Here is a 15,800-nt window from a genome sequence, read left to right as displayed (position 1 = left end):
AGAAGAAAAAAGATCTGAGTACTTGCAGTCAAGATTTAAATAAAGCAGTAAAGGGTGGCAAAGCAATCTCAAAGAGTTGTTATTCTAATCAATACACATTAAGACAAATTGCCTATAAATGGAGATGATATTGCACCGCTACTCTGCGTACAGGTTCAATTCAGCTGACCAGAATGTTTGATGTAAAAACAATAGGCCCACTGAAAGCTTTGAAGCAACAGTCAATGATCCTCGTTGTCCCTGTTGGGATGCAACGGAGACACCCACAGCCCACCCTTAAAGATAATAATAATGCTGCACACTGACAGTCCAATGGTTATTTGGAAAAAAAAAAAAAAAAAAAAAAGAGACAATCTATGGGGTTCTGAGTTTTGTTATTAAATCCAAAAAGCTTCACTGTGAAATTTTAATGAGTGTCTTCAATAAAACATTGATTGTTAATATCTCTGTGTTAATCTACACGTGTGACTTAAATGAGCTGAATATTTTTTGCTGTGATCAGTGTAAAGAAAAACCTGGGAAGGGGATTTGCACAATTTCCCTGTGTGGTATGTGCCTGGTTTAGTAATCTGTGGCCTCGCAAGGTCAAGCTTCTTCAGATTTCATCATGACTGCTGAACACTAGGAAAAAAAATAGGGTCTTGCTCTCACCTAGAACCTACTCAAAAATGCTTTTGATTATTTATTTTTTTGTAGAAGACTCCAAGTAAACTTGAACTGGAGATGGTCCGGCTACATGTAACCTCGCACCACCAGCCTGAGTTGAAGTCTGGTCCAGCTGGATTTTAACAAGACACACACACACACACAGCAGTAACTCTCCTATCCATTGCTCTTTTTGTACTCTTCCATCTGCCCTTCAGTTTGCCCCCCCCCCCCCCCCTTTCTGTAATTGGTCATTTAAATGAAAAAGCCTTAAATTGGGGGATTAGAGGTTCTTGTCTCTCTCTCTCTCTGTTTGTGTGTGTGAGTGAGAGAGAGACAGTCTCATGGTGATATGGCAGACAATCTCCAAGGGATGTCCTTAAGAACAAAAGCATCTGGAAGAGGCCTCCTTTGCTCTCTCTGTTACCCTGGTTACAGGCTGGCAGCTTGTGCCTGTTTGTATAGTATGCAAGTCTGTAATGTAAGTATTTGCTCGCAGGTTCCTCATTAAACTAATCGCCTGGTTTTTAAGACTATAAATCCAAAAAAATATGTTTTTAGGATGCGGATCATAATGTAGCTTATGATAAAAGCGGCTATTCGTGTTGAAAATTGAAAAATTGGTGGCTAATGGTGGGCATTATAAGTTTAAACGTCTGCCCCAGTGTGTATTTGTGTGTCTGCGTATATATATGATGACTGGCAAGCAACTGTCACCACGTGGCAACAGCCAACCACGCTTCACTTCTGGCCGCGCCAAGCTCTCCAATTACAGAAGCCAGCTCTGCCAAAAGCCCCCTCTTTCCCTCTCAATAGATGGGATGACTGGGCTGCATCCTCTGACACACAAACACATACACACACACACACGCACGCCTCTCTTCTCGTGGTGCACCTGCCTCCCTGCTCTCCAGGCCAGCTCAACTCCTATCAAAGGAGCTGAGCTCTTTTCTTCCAGAAAGCTAATCCAACACCTGTCTCCAGGCTTTATACTGGGAATAGAGGACTGTGTGCTGTGCGAATGCGGGGGTACATGGTGTGTATGGGAGAGCAAACGAGGGAGTGTGTTTTTGAGAGAGGGAGACAGTTTGTGTTTTTTGAGAGATGAAGCAGGGGGGAAAAAAGAAATCGTGGGTGTGTGTGTGTGGCTCTTTTGTGAGTGGATTTGAGAATGGACATATGGAGACTACAAGGCAGACTGTATTCTTTTTGCTGGTAATGGAGTATCAAAGGACATTTGTGGGAATAGTTGGGGTTTTATTTTGCAGGGGGTCAGATTAGTGGTAACACAAGAGATCTGTTAGATTTCTTACTGTAACTGTTGAATGTTTGTTCGGTGCAGTGACTGCTGATATACAGTGGCCCCTCCAGACACAACTAATAACGCAATAGGAAGTAATTTAATCAATTATGTAATATAACATGAGCAAAACCAGCCTTTATTTTTTTTCCAAGTCTTTCCAGTGATTCCCACTGAAATGATTTACGAGGGTTTTGGAGGGATGTTCAGTCACCAGCAAGTTAGGTTTCTTATGAGTTTCTGAGCCAATTTCACTCTCATCTTGGACTGGAGCCCTATTGAGTCATGTTATTTATTATGTCATTTGGGAACTCAAGCGTAATGAGCCCTGAATTGTATCCCATGATGGAAAATGATGCACTCCGCTATGTGTGCTGGACATGGGTGGTGCTCTAGTTCTTGTTGCTCTATTTAGAAACACGGGGAGCCATTGAAATATTTTGCCATTTTTTACAGACTTTAATTTAACAGGACGACTCACATCAGGCCCTCTGAAGATTCGCCTCCAGCAGCAGGGGTCTCTCAAATTGGAAATTCGAGGTAAAATAAATCTAAGATTGCTTCCCTCCCTGTAGAGTCCCGAAAATGGCTGCAGGGGAGATATTAGAGAGAGAGGGCTGAGGAGGAGAGTTAGATGGATAGGAGGCGGGGGGTTAGGAAGAAAACGGGGAGAGAGGCAGAAAAGACGGGACCAAGAAAGGGAATAGGCATAAAGTGGGAGGGAAAAAAAGAGAGATCTGCAGAGAAGGAAAAGATTAAGTTAAAAGAGCTTTATTCACTTTAGCTATCAGGGCCTGAAATAGCCATCTTTGCAGGAAAGAGCTCTTTGCGAGTTTGTTCAGATGTGAGTCAGTGAGCAAATGCATGGCTCTTGATACATGTCAGTGCTTGCAGGTATGCCATGGATTAAACAGCATGTGGGCATGTGCATGAGTATGCCCATATATACATATGCAGTTGTTACAGGAGAGCAATGATTGTAACCTCCTATGTCCTAACCGGGACATGTCCAAGTCCCATTAACACTGTGAGGCACTGTGAATGACACGTGATTTATTTGAACCAGGCGAACCAGCATAGCAGATGATCAGTCACACCACACAAATGTGAACACAGCTTTCCTCGGCCTGCACATGTCCTTACTTAAAAAGTACTAGTCGGAGTATCGCCTAAATGTGTTACTAGGTCAAGTCTCAGAGATAGCAAGATGCATGTCCAATCGGTTGGTCACAAGAGTGGAAGATAAACTCACGGCCATGTGTTACAAAACCGCAGTAATCACATTTTAAAGCTCTTACATGTATGAAACCATTTAAGGAACAGTTGGCATGATGTAGAGCATGACTTGTGTAAAAGTCATAGCACCTCTACACACACGTGAAAATACAGGTGTCACATTTGGGACAAGGTATATATTTGAGTAAAAGGGCTTTTTTTTTCTTCAGAAAATGTAGAAAAAAAAAGTTGCTACAAAGAGGAGGTTTTCTAATTATTCTTTCTAATTGCGTGTAACTCTATAGTGGTACTCCCAATAACTACACCACCACCAAAAGTAGATGCCAGGATCCCCTTGGGACTGGGTTAAACCCCTGCGGACTTGTAGATGACTGTGGGAGGGGGAGGTGAGACATTTCCATTCCCCTGAAATGAGGCAGGGCATCCAAGACCAGTGGCAGATGAGCTGTAATGATGAAACCTTCCTCCCGCTTCTCACTAGGAGAAAATACCCCTCTAGAGGGACTGTCATGTAGTCGACAAAATATAATCATGTGACCAAGATGACAAAGAACGTGTATTTTGCTTTTGTACCACCTGTCGTCTCAAGGACATCATAAGCTAACACACTGCTAGATTCCTGACAATATCCATGGTATTCGTCTGGTTTTTGTGAGCCAACAGCCATTTCCTAAATCTCTAATTACAAAGCCACAATATAAAACTTGCATTCTCATTTGAAACAAATGCATAATATATCAAGACCACTATAGTGAAGACTTTAATGATTGTAATGTGTTCCTTGTTTGGACTGCAGTACAATAACCAAAGTATGGGTTCTCAGGGAGACCCACGTAGTTAGACAGATCTGAACAAAAATCATGTCAACAACGTTGTCTTGTCAAAAACAGTGACTTGTTTACTTTGTTTGACTTGTAAAGCTAATTGTATTCAGAACTCAGATATGGCCAGGTTTAGCTAAGGTTGAACAACCTGCTGGACTCCCAAACGTACGGGGAACTTTCTGGACTTCAAGGCAGTATAACAAAGGCAAATGTTGGTTCAGTTGATGTGGACTCCAAGTTCCCTAGATCCCAAGCTGATAAGTATCTGTGGGATAAACTGGCACAAGTATGATCCACAGAGGCCCCTCCCCTCAACGCATAGGAGCCAAAGGCCCCCACTAGCAAGATCCTGTTGTCAGACACCACAAGACATCCTCAGAAGGACCATGTCCATTCTCTGATGAGTCGGAGCCATTTTGGAGGCACAAGTCCTACACAATACTAGAAAGTTGGTCATAATGTTACGCCTGATAGATGTGTATACACATTCATGCAGAACTGACATTGGCCTCTAGCTTTAAATATCTTAATGTGTATTTACCGTTTGTGGTCTTGCATCTGATGCTCTCATCCCTCTGACAAATGTTCACACACACCCACTCTTTGATATTTTCCACGATAAAGTAAACACACTTCAATTCCTCTTCAACTTCCTTCACGCACACACCTCTCTTCCACGTACCCACTGTTCTCATGTTTGTCCTTTGATTTAACATCCACGCGGTTGCATTTTTCCGAGTGCCTCAGACGTAATTTACACTCACTTTTCCACCGCAATGAGATTATAACTGTGTCATGTGGTACTGGCTAAGCAGAGCTGGTGTAACTGGAAGCATGATGAAAAAGGACAACTGGGTCTTTTCTCGCTCTCATTCTCATTCACACACACACACACACACACACACACACACACACACACACACACATGCACACACACCAGCCAGGCTGTTAAACTCATATCAGCAGAGGCTCACTGGATTAGCATATCTGGGTGAGATAAAGAAGCAGACGATGGTTACTTAACTTTGACTTAATGTCGCCCATCTGCCTCTTTCTATCACTTGCTCCTGCTGTCTTTGTCATTCTTTCTTTCGGCATAAGTGAATTGGTTTTTATTCTTGCCCGCGCTCATTCGGTCTTACTTTGTGACTAATTGCCTTAGTGTCTGCCTTTCTCTCTTTCTCCACACTGTTCTGTTTCTCTCCCATTTTTCTTTTCTTTGTGCACTTTTCCTCCCTACTTTTGACAGATGATGGTATCAATGGAGGCGCATTTGAATGACAGTAAATTTCTTATCATATTGCATCCACCACGAGCCTGGGGATTATCTGTTCTTGCATTAAACTGGCCTGCCTATCAGTGCACATCCACTGACGTTGCAAATCAAGGACATCTACGGGAAAGTCAATTTAAAAAAAAAAAAAAAAAAAGTGCACCTGCACAAACAAACACACACAACCTAAAAACCACATGCATGAACACCGGAACGACAACACACGCAGGCGGAGGCACATACAAAGTTTACACCTCGTTCTCAAGAAATGTCACGGCTATGTACATGAGATAGAGGACCATGACATTTTAGCCCTTTTTTTTTTTTTTTTTTTGGAGGGAGGTGTATTTTGGATTATCCCGATAAGGATAAGAGGGGGAAAATGTTAAAATGTAGCATGGTGTCTGCACTGCATATCAGCATGGTTTAAATGGGATATTCCTTACTCCCCTAGTTTCAGATGCATGTGTAAAATGCAGATTACTTTTTTTTTTTTTAAGAGGGAGATTATATACTGCATTTTACCCCATGACACGAGGTACTGGAAAATGGGTTTATTCTGTATAAAAGTGGCACCTCAATTTGCAACAAAAATAAGCATCAAGGCACACAGTGTAAGGGTAAACAGCATCCTCATCAGACATATAATCACAATAATCATTTATTTCCTGAGTGACGCTTTGTCAGAGTGATTGCACAAAGGAATTTGTGTGCAGGGCAGGAAAAAAAAAAAAAAAAACTTCCTCCGCAACTGGGAGTCAGTCATTTTGAGTTTGGTTCAGTTAGATTACGTCAATTGCGGCTTAATAAAATATTGGTATTTGAAAGTCAGTGTAGAGTTAACCTTCCCTGATTGCCTGATTTTGTTCAGTATTCCAGTTGGATATTACCAATCACCAGTGATAATGAAATCAGTCCACAGTCACATTCCACAATTTCATCTTTGCTACAGTCTGAATAACAGTGATCCGTGGACATGAATGTTCCCTTTGAATCAATTGCGGTTCAAAATGTCACAGCCATAGATAATCATAAGACTCACCCAGAAGTGATGGTTAAGAAAGCGAATGCACTGAAACGTATGAATCTCCATTTTGGAGTAAGTTAGCGTTTTCATTTGTCAGAGCCTAATGGTGCTATTAGGCAGCTCATTGGCATTTGCTGCTGCTTCACAGAATGAATTCATGCATATGGCTGTTCATCCCAAAAGGGGATACACGTGTACAGGCGCAAACATGCATACGCACGGTCTGTAATGCATTTGGCCCTACTCTGCAGGCGTAATGATAATTTATTCAGTTCACTGTCACCTGTCAGTGTAATTGAGATTTGCTTGCCACTGACCACCCATCCTGCCTGCCTAACTGAGTCCCTGGGGTAAAATCCGTGACTGCGGATGCTGCTGTTTACAGTAATTCAAACGGATAGCGGCCAATCTGAAAGGGTTTATAGGCATGTTCACTACATGCACACAAAAATGTATTTCCAGGCACGCAATAATGACTGTGGACCCGCGATGATACCATAATTTTACTGAATGGAAGCGAAGTAAAATATGCACGAGCATGGTTGCACTATAAAGAGAAAACAAAACACCTATGGGCACGTATAGAGAATCAATAATTACCAGTAATTTAATAATTCAGTTGGATAGCTGCACACGTTGACACAAATACACAGCGACATACTTCTGTGCAAATGCATTTAAAGAAATGATAATAAAACAGAAAATCTCTACTACGTTCCTGCATAAACATGGCAACAAGGGTTAGTTCCATGTCTGAAAGGATCTAAAGTAACTTCATCAATGATGTAATTCCCAGTGGAGCCATAACAAAATAGAAAACACTACATAAAGAGCACATTGTGCGCATCCAAGTCATGCTATAGTAAATTTTCAATTTTCTGTTATAACAGATGAATATGTTTCAAGAAAGTGTCTGACTCCCCGGCACTGTGAGAGTGACCACCACAGCCAACCTACCTCTCTTGTCTTAACATTTCCCATCTTGGCCCCTCTCCCGTTCCTTTTCTCCAATTTCAAGATAACTATCATTCCCATCTCTTTTCTCCACCATTTCTTTCCTTTACCACTCTCTCTCATCCTCTCTCTCTCTCTCTTTTCTAATTTTCCTCAATGACGGATCCCCCACCTGCCTCAGATAATAAGATACTCCCACTGGCGTGCAAGACTCATTCCTCCTGCATCCATCACTCACAGAGTCACATTACTGCCCTTTACAAGCACCGGGATGTTTTTCTCCTTAATTGTAGCTGTATACATTCCTCACTCCCCGCCTTCCCCCCACAGTAATAATAAATGGTCTTGTCCTCCATTACGGCCATTAGGGAGCTCACACTGAGAGTAGCATGCCGCCCACAGCGTGGAGGCCTTGTTTGGCGTTGGATGTTGTAGCCAAGCAGTGGAAGAATACCCCTGCATTCTGGCAGCATGAGTTAGGACATTCAGCATGTTGATCAAGGCAAGCGTTGCAGAGATGTGTCCTTCTCTTGCTCTGTCTCTCCCTCAGTGTTCCTGACGATTCAGTAGAAACGGCAGGTTTAACGGGAGACGAGCAAACAGCAGACTGACTCTCCAGAGACTGAGCGACATCACATTATGCGTCTGTAACCAGACGCCTCAGACGGCGAGCCGGCGTCTAGGCAGGAAAGCGGCAGTACCCACTCTGGGCAGAAGATGGCACTATGTTCCTATCACAGAGACGCAGAAGAGCAGAATGCCTCACACATACACACACACACACACACAAAACATTCAAAATTAGATGAACAGTAGGGCTTGAATGAAAAGGTAGCGCTTGAATGACTAACCGTATAAAAGCCTATGCATTTTATAGCGCTGGCATTTATAGCGTGTTGGCACTCTAACCATGCAGCAACATTTGGAAATGTCAAAACAAACCTGATTCTGGACTCTTCATTCCAAATGGTGATGTTGCATTTCGGGCTGAGAGAGATCTTTAAAAAAAAATAAATAAATAAATAAAAAATAAAACAGCAGGGTGCGTTGATAATTTTATGTTTTAATAAGTGAATTCACAGGTCAGACATTTTTTTTGTTCCTACTTTAGTCATATCTTCTTTTCTCCCGTTCCTTGGCAGGTGGAAATTTATGAATGAAGTCAGTGCAAGTGGAGTAGTAAGAGTCGATGTCTGCAGTGCGCCGATCGTCCCACTCAGAGGGAACTGTGTGGCAGTGATGCAGAAAACTGGTGTTGTCGCTGTATACACACATCTCGCAACACTGTTACTGTTGAACTATTTTTACTTCAGGATTTCCTCCTCCTTTCTCTTTGAAAGCTTTTGCAAATAATACAACATACAGCGTAACAACAGTCATGCACCATTTTAATTATTTATTTCAAAAACTCTTTTTACATTTGACATTTCTTGTAAATCTAAAAGAAATCTAATTTCATAATAAACTATATGTAGGTATGTGCTGCCCCATTTGTCCAGCGCTACCCAGCGTTGTCCGTTGTCCTCCACAACAGCTCCCCTACTTTCTTTACAGATTGATTTCATGTGTTACACTGAGACATTTCATCTCTCTTTCAGCAGTCTGCTGTCATGTCTGTCGCTATATGAGCTTGATACCAACAGGCCAATTTACAGATGGTGACACGAGGAACGGACAAGGAAATCATTACGGACACATTCATAAATATTGGCTGCTCTGTTCTTTTAATGGTCAGGAGTCAGAAGTTTAAGGTATGGGAGTCCTGGAGCTAAAAGACTCAAGGATAGATCAATGTCAGTCATCAGGGGGAATGAAAGCCAGTCTGGTGGAAAAGGGGGAAAGAAGGAAGGAGCTTCAGGCACTGAAAAGTCATATCATAGAGTCGTCAGGGTGGGCTGTGGTGGTTTCAAATCATGAATTCTTTAATGTACTAAGTCCAAATGGTCCCCTGTGCCCCTGCAGTGCCTTTCCTGGCAGTCTGAAAATAATTGAGGACTTGAGCTAAAGCAAGGGGAGGGGTGAGTAAAGAGAGAGAGGGAGGATGCAGGACAGGGAGGAGAGGAAGGGGGAGAGTGAGAGAATGAATAAATGACAGAAAGAGAGAGATGGAGGCTCGGTTCTTTACAAAAATTACCTTACCTTTACACTTACACAGCTCTCTTGTGACTCAAGGGCCGTCATTTGTTCAGCGCTCCTGCCCCCGTATCACTCACCCTCATGATAAAGCTCTGGTGGAAGGTGGAAGGTAATCTAGTGGCATTTCAGGGAATGGACCTCAGAGGAATACTTCTTTCATCTGAGGTCATTAATCGCAACGTCCAATCACCTCGCTCGTAGATCAATAGCACAGTTTCTGCGCTAAAAATGAAGGCATGAAAAGTGATGCTGAAGTATAAAACATGTGATATATGTTCCCTCTCAGCAGGTTTTCAGCTAGCTGGGTCAGTAAGTTGTTGCCATGTGACCTTTTAGATTTTGTGAATGAGCTGATCTAGAGGTTTTACTTGCTTAGGCAGTGATTACGAGCTCCAAACTTCTGACCAGCCTAAATTGGACATTATTATTATTATTATGTCGTTATGTTTTTTGCCACTTTCAATTTAGAGCTGCTTTGGAGTACCACGCTGATAAAAGTGTGTCCAGGTAAAAGACTATAATGGTGTTTGTTTAATAATAAAATCTGCCTCATGGCTGTTGCAGTAAAACCAGGGCTCTAAAACCAAGGTTAAAAACATTGCCCTGGGCACCAATCCTTGATCAGTGCTGTTTGGAAACCTTGATAATTGCCTTTCCTGGTTTCTCAGTTCACTGAGTACTGGCCGGTAACTCTCTTAGCTGGCTGGGTGTTCATTAGAAGTCCTCATTCAGTAGTTAGAAAGGATATGAGTTTTCAGCCAGCCCATTAAAGGCCAAATGTCACCAATTTAACTGTGTGCAAGGCTCATAAAAGAAGTCATGCATGCTATTGATGTTCAGTACCTTTCCATTCTTCATAACGAGCTGCCGGCACAGAACTGCAAGATGTAGAAAGGATCTATGACTTAAAATGGATGAATAATGAGGACGCTCGTCCCATTACAATTGTATGTCTAGCACCACAGATGAAGAGGCAACTTTTGCTTGTCACGTTGCTACTTATTTGACAAGATAAGGTAAAACGTTGGGGAAAAAAACATTCACTTGGGCCATCCTTAAACATGTGTGCAAGAAAAACTACACCGGTCAGACGTAACATAATGACCACCTTTCTAATATTGTGTAGGTCATCAGAGCTCATCAGAGGATGGACATGGGCCTTCTGAGACTGTCCTGTGGTGACTGAATGTTGTTAGTGGGGACCTTTGGGTCCTACTAGGTTGAGGGGAGGGACTTCTGTGGATTGGGCTTGTTCCAGTGCATCGCACAGGTATTTGATCAGTTGAGATTTAGGAAATCTGGAGGCCACATTGCTATGGGATGGGGGTGCCTGGTCTGGTCTAGGTGGGTGTGTGCAAACGTTTCCCAAAGCAAACGTTTTCCAGCAGAACATTTAAGATGCCGATATGAATGTCAGTAGTATATTTAACTAAGTGCCAAAAACTACAGTTCCTTAAATGACCACTTGAGGCTGTCTGCAAAAGCAACTTGATTTCCATTGACCTCCATGTTAGATTTCCCAACTTAATGGCATTAATAAGTAAGTTCCTGTAAAATACTATTAATTTTTCAATTCATGACAACTGTCTGGTTGGTAATGTTTTATATATGTCACCAGTTTAAATTCTGCTTAGGCTTAAAATTGCATAGTAATTGAGGCAATCATGTAATTATGTAATAATTAAGGGTATGGACTTTTTTAATAACGGACTACTACAACTAGCTAGCTAGTGTTAGAAGATCTTGCCCATATTCTAAATGTTATGATCTCCTCAACCTGATGGTGTTGACATGCACCTAGAGATAGACAGTTAGATGCTTAGCTGCTTTCCTATTATTTTGTCAAGTCAGACAAACACCAAAGTCATTAAAGTTGAACCATATTTTATTGTGATCCATTCATTACTTGTTAAGAGATTTTACTATTCTTGAGGCAAGAAATATTAATGAGGAATTTCAGGTGATCACCGCATGTCCACAGGACTGACTCTCTGATAACGATGAATGTACATAGTAAAATGTGTCAGTGAAATTATCACAATATTTCAGCGTGAAGCAATGGACCGACCACTTGAATAACAATTGAGCCCTAGGGCCACTCAATTAAAATCTCAAAAAACCTGACTTTATTTTTTAGGTAAACATCCCTTGCAATAGTGTAGAGTATATTGCAACAATATCAGCCCAAATACACTTACTCCTTGAGCTCAGCGTGAGCGGATGAATAACCCACATCAGCAGGACTCTCAACATACCCACGAGGGGAGAAGGAAAGAAAGAAGGGGATTGGGTTATTCCAAAGATGAATGTGCCTTGCAGCTTTTGGGCAAACAACACAAAACCAGCGAAAGGGAACATCGGCATCATTTGATGAGGCATTCCAAATGTCTCGGGGGGGTTGAATTGCCAAGGGCTAAATGATAAATATATGTTGTTGGTGGTAGAGAGTGATTCTACTGGCTGCCCCGAGGTGCTTTGTGGCTGCCAGCACCATTCCATTTGTCCTTGAAGATGTTGGCTGAAAGTGTTGTCATCTGCCTGGGTTGTTTTTTTGTGCCTAGTGTGTGTGCGCGTGTGTACGGTACCGACTAAATTTCTCTTCTCTCAGTCATGGACTTGGTAGTCTCACTTCTTTAGCTCTGTGAGACTGTCAGTCTTCCCTGCTTCCTTTACTCCCCCCTTCATTTTTATATCCCCTTATAGACGGTTTTAGACTTCTCTGTTACGCAGAAGCTACAGCAACCGTGCAGGCCTCATACAGACTGCTTTTTTTGTGCTGCCGGTATCAAAGACAATCAATGCAATATTTACAGTCAAAAGACTAAACTTGTGGGGAAAAAAGCTAAACTTTTCCGGTTCATACTTCAAAAAATAATGTGGTGCAGGAAATAAATGAAATTCTTATGAAAATGTTTAAGCGGAATGTAACACAGCTTACTACCCACATCATTTTCGCAAACTGCGCTTTCTGTCTTCCACATTTTAACCACTTAAAAGTTTCATAATTCAGAAAAGCTCACACGGAATGTGTGGAAATGAATAATTCTGCGTGGGGAGAGACTTACGTGCGCCTATCTTTCTTCTACCTATGCGCCTGAATTATTGATATAAGTCTCGGAGAGTTCCTTTTCTGTGCGGGACGTGGATTATCTATGCATGTGCCTAAAGACAAAACAACATTGTAAAAACCTCGATCAGAGAGTGAGAGCGAAAGAGATGGAGTCTGAATATTTACAGTCAGTTAATGACATTTCCATTCTGTGGGCTTGTCAGAAATAACAAAGCCCTGCATTTACCCTCTGCATCTGCTTAAGTCTCTTTTCCTCCTCCCTGTGCCCCAAGTGGCTCAGAAATCCTACTTTATAGCGGAGAGGTGTCAGAATTTTAAACAGGCCCTGTCTTTATCCCCTGCTTCCCCGAGCTCTTTCCCTTTAATTCCTGGAAGACTAGGCCGTGGTCGCCTTTTAACCCTCACCTGCTCCTCTGCTAGAATAATGTTGGCTTCTCGCTCTATTCTGTGGGGGGAGGAGTGCGCGGGGTGATGATGGGGAGTGAGGAAAGGGGAGGTATGAGGGAAAGGCGAGTGCTCCAGACAGAAGAGAGAGATAGAGTTAAGATGGGTTTGAAAGGGTGGGAGGTTTGTGAGTACAGTATGTATGTATGTGTGTGTGCGTGTGTGTGTATGTGTGTGCGTCGGGTGAGGTAGGGAGTGTCTGCTAGCGACGACAAGTAGAAAAAAAAAAAAGCAAAGAAAAATGGAAAATACTGGCAGAGCTAGAGACAGGAGACATGGACAGGCAGCAAAGGCTTGAGTTATATTATTCTCTGGTGGGACGCTGACTAGCCATTTATCACGGCTCACCGTAAAAAGGGAAAAAAAAAGTAGGAAGAGGGATGGTGGTGTTTTTTTTTTTGTTTTTTTTTCTCCACTTCTTGTCAGACAAACCTGATGACAAAGCACTATCCCCACACCAGGTAACATCCCCATTGTGAAACTGGAACAACTTTATTCAAAGCCAAAATAAGGGGAATGGAGGGGGTGGTGGTGGCGGGGAGGGAGGAGGCGGGTAATTGGCCTACATTTTAGGCAAATAGATGTGTTCCTTTGTCCTCACACATGTAGGTACCCCCGGTGGAGAGGGAGCGATATGAATGTGGAATATGCTGTCATTGACACATAAATGTCAATTCATACCACATCTTCATTTGTTTTTAAGCGAGCTTCATTTAATTCTTACATAATTAAAAAAACAAATGATATCTTAGAGTAAAGATATGCTCTAATCTTGGCATGATGTGTTAAAATATATATAAATGAAAATGCTGCACTTGAAACACTCCTATAAAATGTAAGACATTTAAACTTTTCTTTGTCTACAATGTTTACGGCACCAAAAGGAATAAATTGGCTCAAGTTTCCAAATGAATTGTCTATAAATGATAGTCTGCTGAATGAGTAATTGCCTGCAATTCACTCCCCTTTGAGTCACTCTCATGTGTGAAGTCAACGCTGTTAATTAGACCTGTTTTTATGTTCAAGGAACCAGCTGAGCCTGCCTCTTTCTCCCTCTCTCTCGCTCTCTTTCTCTCTCCAGCATTTGTACTTAATTACTGAGGGACTGCTGTCTGCACCAGCGAGGCATAACAAAGAGATGTAATGCCATTAGCAAGCACACAAAAAAAAAGGACAGAAATTTAATCATTTCTCTTATACTTGTGTCTTGAGAGCGTAGAATGGTTAAGATACACTTTGTAACGAGCATTTCTCTATGTCTGGCATTAAGATTGGTCATTATGTTGCGGGGATATTTTAGTCTGATAAATGTGCTGTGTGTATTTAATGTGTATAGCTGTTTTAAGCCTATCACACTGCCATAAATCCTTGCCACAGTGTTTTATCCCAGATTTGAACATAATAAATCATAGAAGACAGTGCTATAATGTCCCAGTGCTGTTACAAGAGTCTGTCTAGACCATTTAAACAAGTATTTGTGGCAATAGTTTATTATAGAGTGTAATAAACAGTGAGCACTTATCAGTTAAGTCGACCTAAGCTTGTTTGACACCTACAGAACAGGGCGCCTAAACGGGGTGACAGCATTTAGCTACGATGAAACATTCTGCTTTCTTATATGAAGTATTGTTAAGCGAAAGCACTGTTTTAATTATAATGATGTAAACGGAAAGTGCAAAGTAGGGAGATCGACATAAGGTGCTCAATGACACCTACCGAGTGTCGAAAATTGGATTCACACCGCAGTGGTTGGTTCCATTTGTTGCTCAAAGAGCAGTGAGCGACAGTCTGGATATTGAGTGGCAAGATAACGTACACAGAGACGTACACACAAACACACACACACTGCCTCCGTGCACGCCCGCGCTCCCATGTACACACAAGGTGAGAGGAAGTTTTACAGGTTTTGACACTTTTGATTACATTTGACACCACAGAAATCCACGGGACGTATAACGTGGAAATTATCCATTGATTACAGCCACCCTGTCCCAGATTTTTATATTGTAGTGAATTGAATCAGCGGTGGCTTTGCCAAGCTCCGCAATACCTGAGGTTATGAAAGAGAGTCCATAATTTAATGCGGCCATAACAGATTGAACAGCAAAAGTAAAGGCAATTGTGTAGTTGGAACTCATATGTTCGGTTCACTCTGTTCCCAGAGGTCCATAGCAACATCTTGATTTTGTTGATTACAGTAATTGCATTGGTTTCTAAAAGATCGTAGCTGTCTTTATTACATCGAGGTACCCTTGGTGTGGTTTCATACATTTAAGAACAAAACTGTGTGGGGCATATGTCATTATTACACAATAAACATGAATCTGTGAAGTGTCTGTGATCTATAACTTATAATCAATATGTTTAAAAATGAGGTATTAGTTGTTAATTGTTGTCACTTACACTGTCTATAGGCACATATTTACATTCTTCATGAATGCGAGGAACTGAGGTCATGGGAGTAATAAGGCAGCTATTGCTGAGTTGAGTTTATCTGATTTAAATTCCAGTCTTCAAATAACTACACAGTCAGAGACTCTGGGCAGTGATCATAAGAGAAACAAGCATGCATATGTTCAGGGCACAGTGCCCTGGCGCATCTTCCAGGATAGGATGAAGAGTGTGGATATCCAGGCAGAGCTCAGAGGAGAGCCAATGCTTCTTATTAGTTCCTGACGATGCATTTGATCAGTATACATCAATGACGCATTCTATAAGGATATTTCAGGCCATTTTAATCTGAATGAAACACCTAGGCAAACCTAGGAGACCCTGAGGTTTATCCCTGAGGGGTGTTGGTTACATATACGGTATGCACTCTAAGAGCTGTCACTCTTGCCTTTCGTTGTGATGGATTTTATCCCCAAAACTGCCCAGTACAGGCTTCTCTC

Source organism: Mugil cephalus, chromosome 11 (assembly GCF_022458985.1).
Source record: "Mugil cephalus isolate CIBA_MC_2020 chromosome 11, CIBA_Mcephalus_1.1, whole genome shotgun sequence".
NCBI classification, from domain to species: Eukaryota; Metazoa; Chordata; class Actinopteri; order Mugiliformes; family Mugilidae; genus Mugil; species Mugil cephalus.
The sequence above is the reverse complement of the archived record's forward strand: the minus strand, read 5'-3'. Positions refer to the sequence as shown.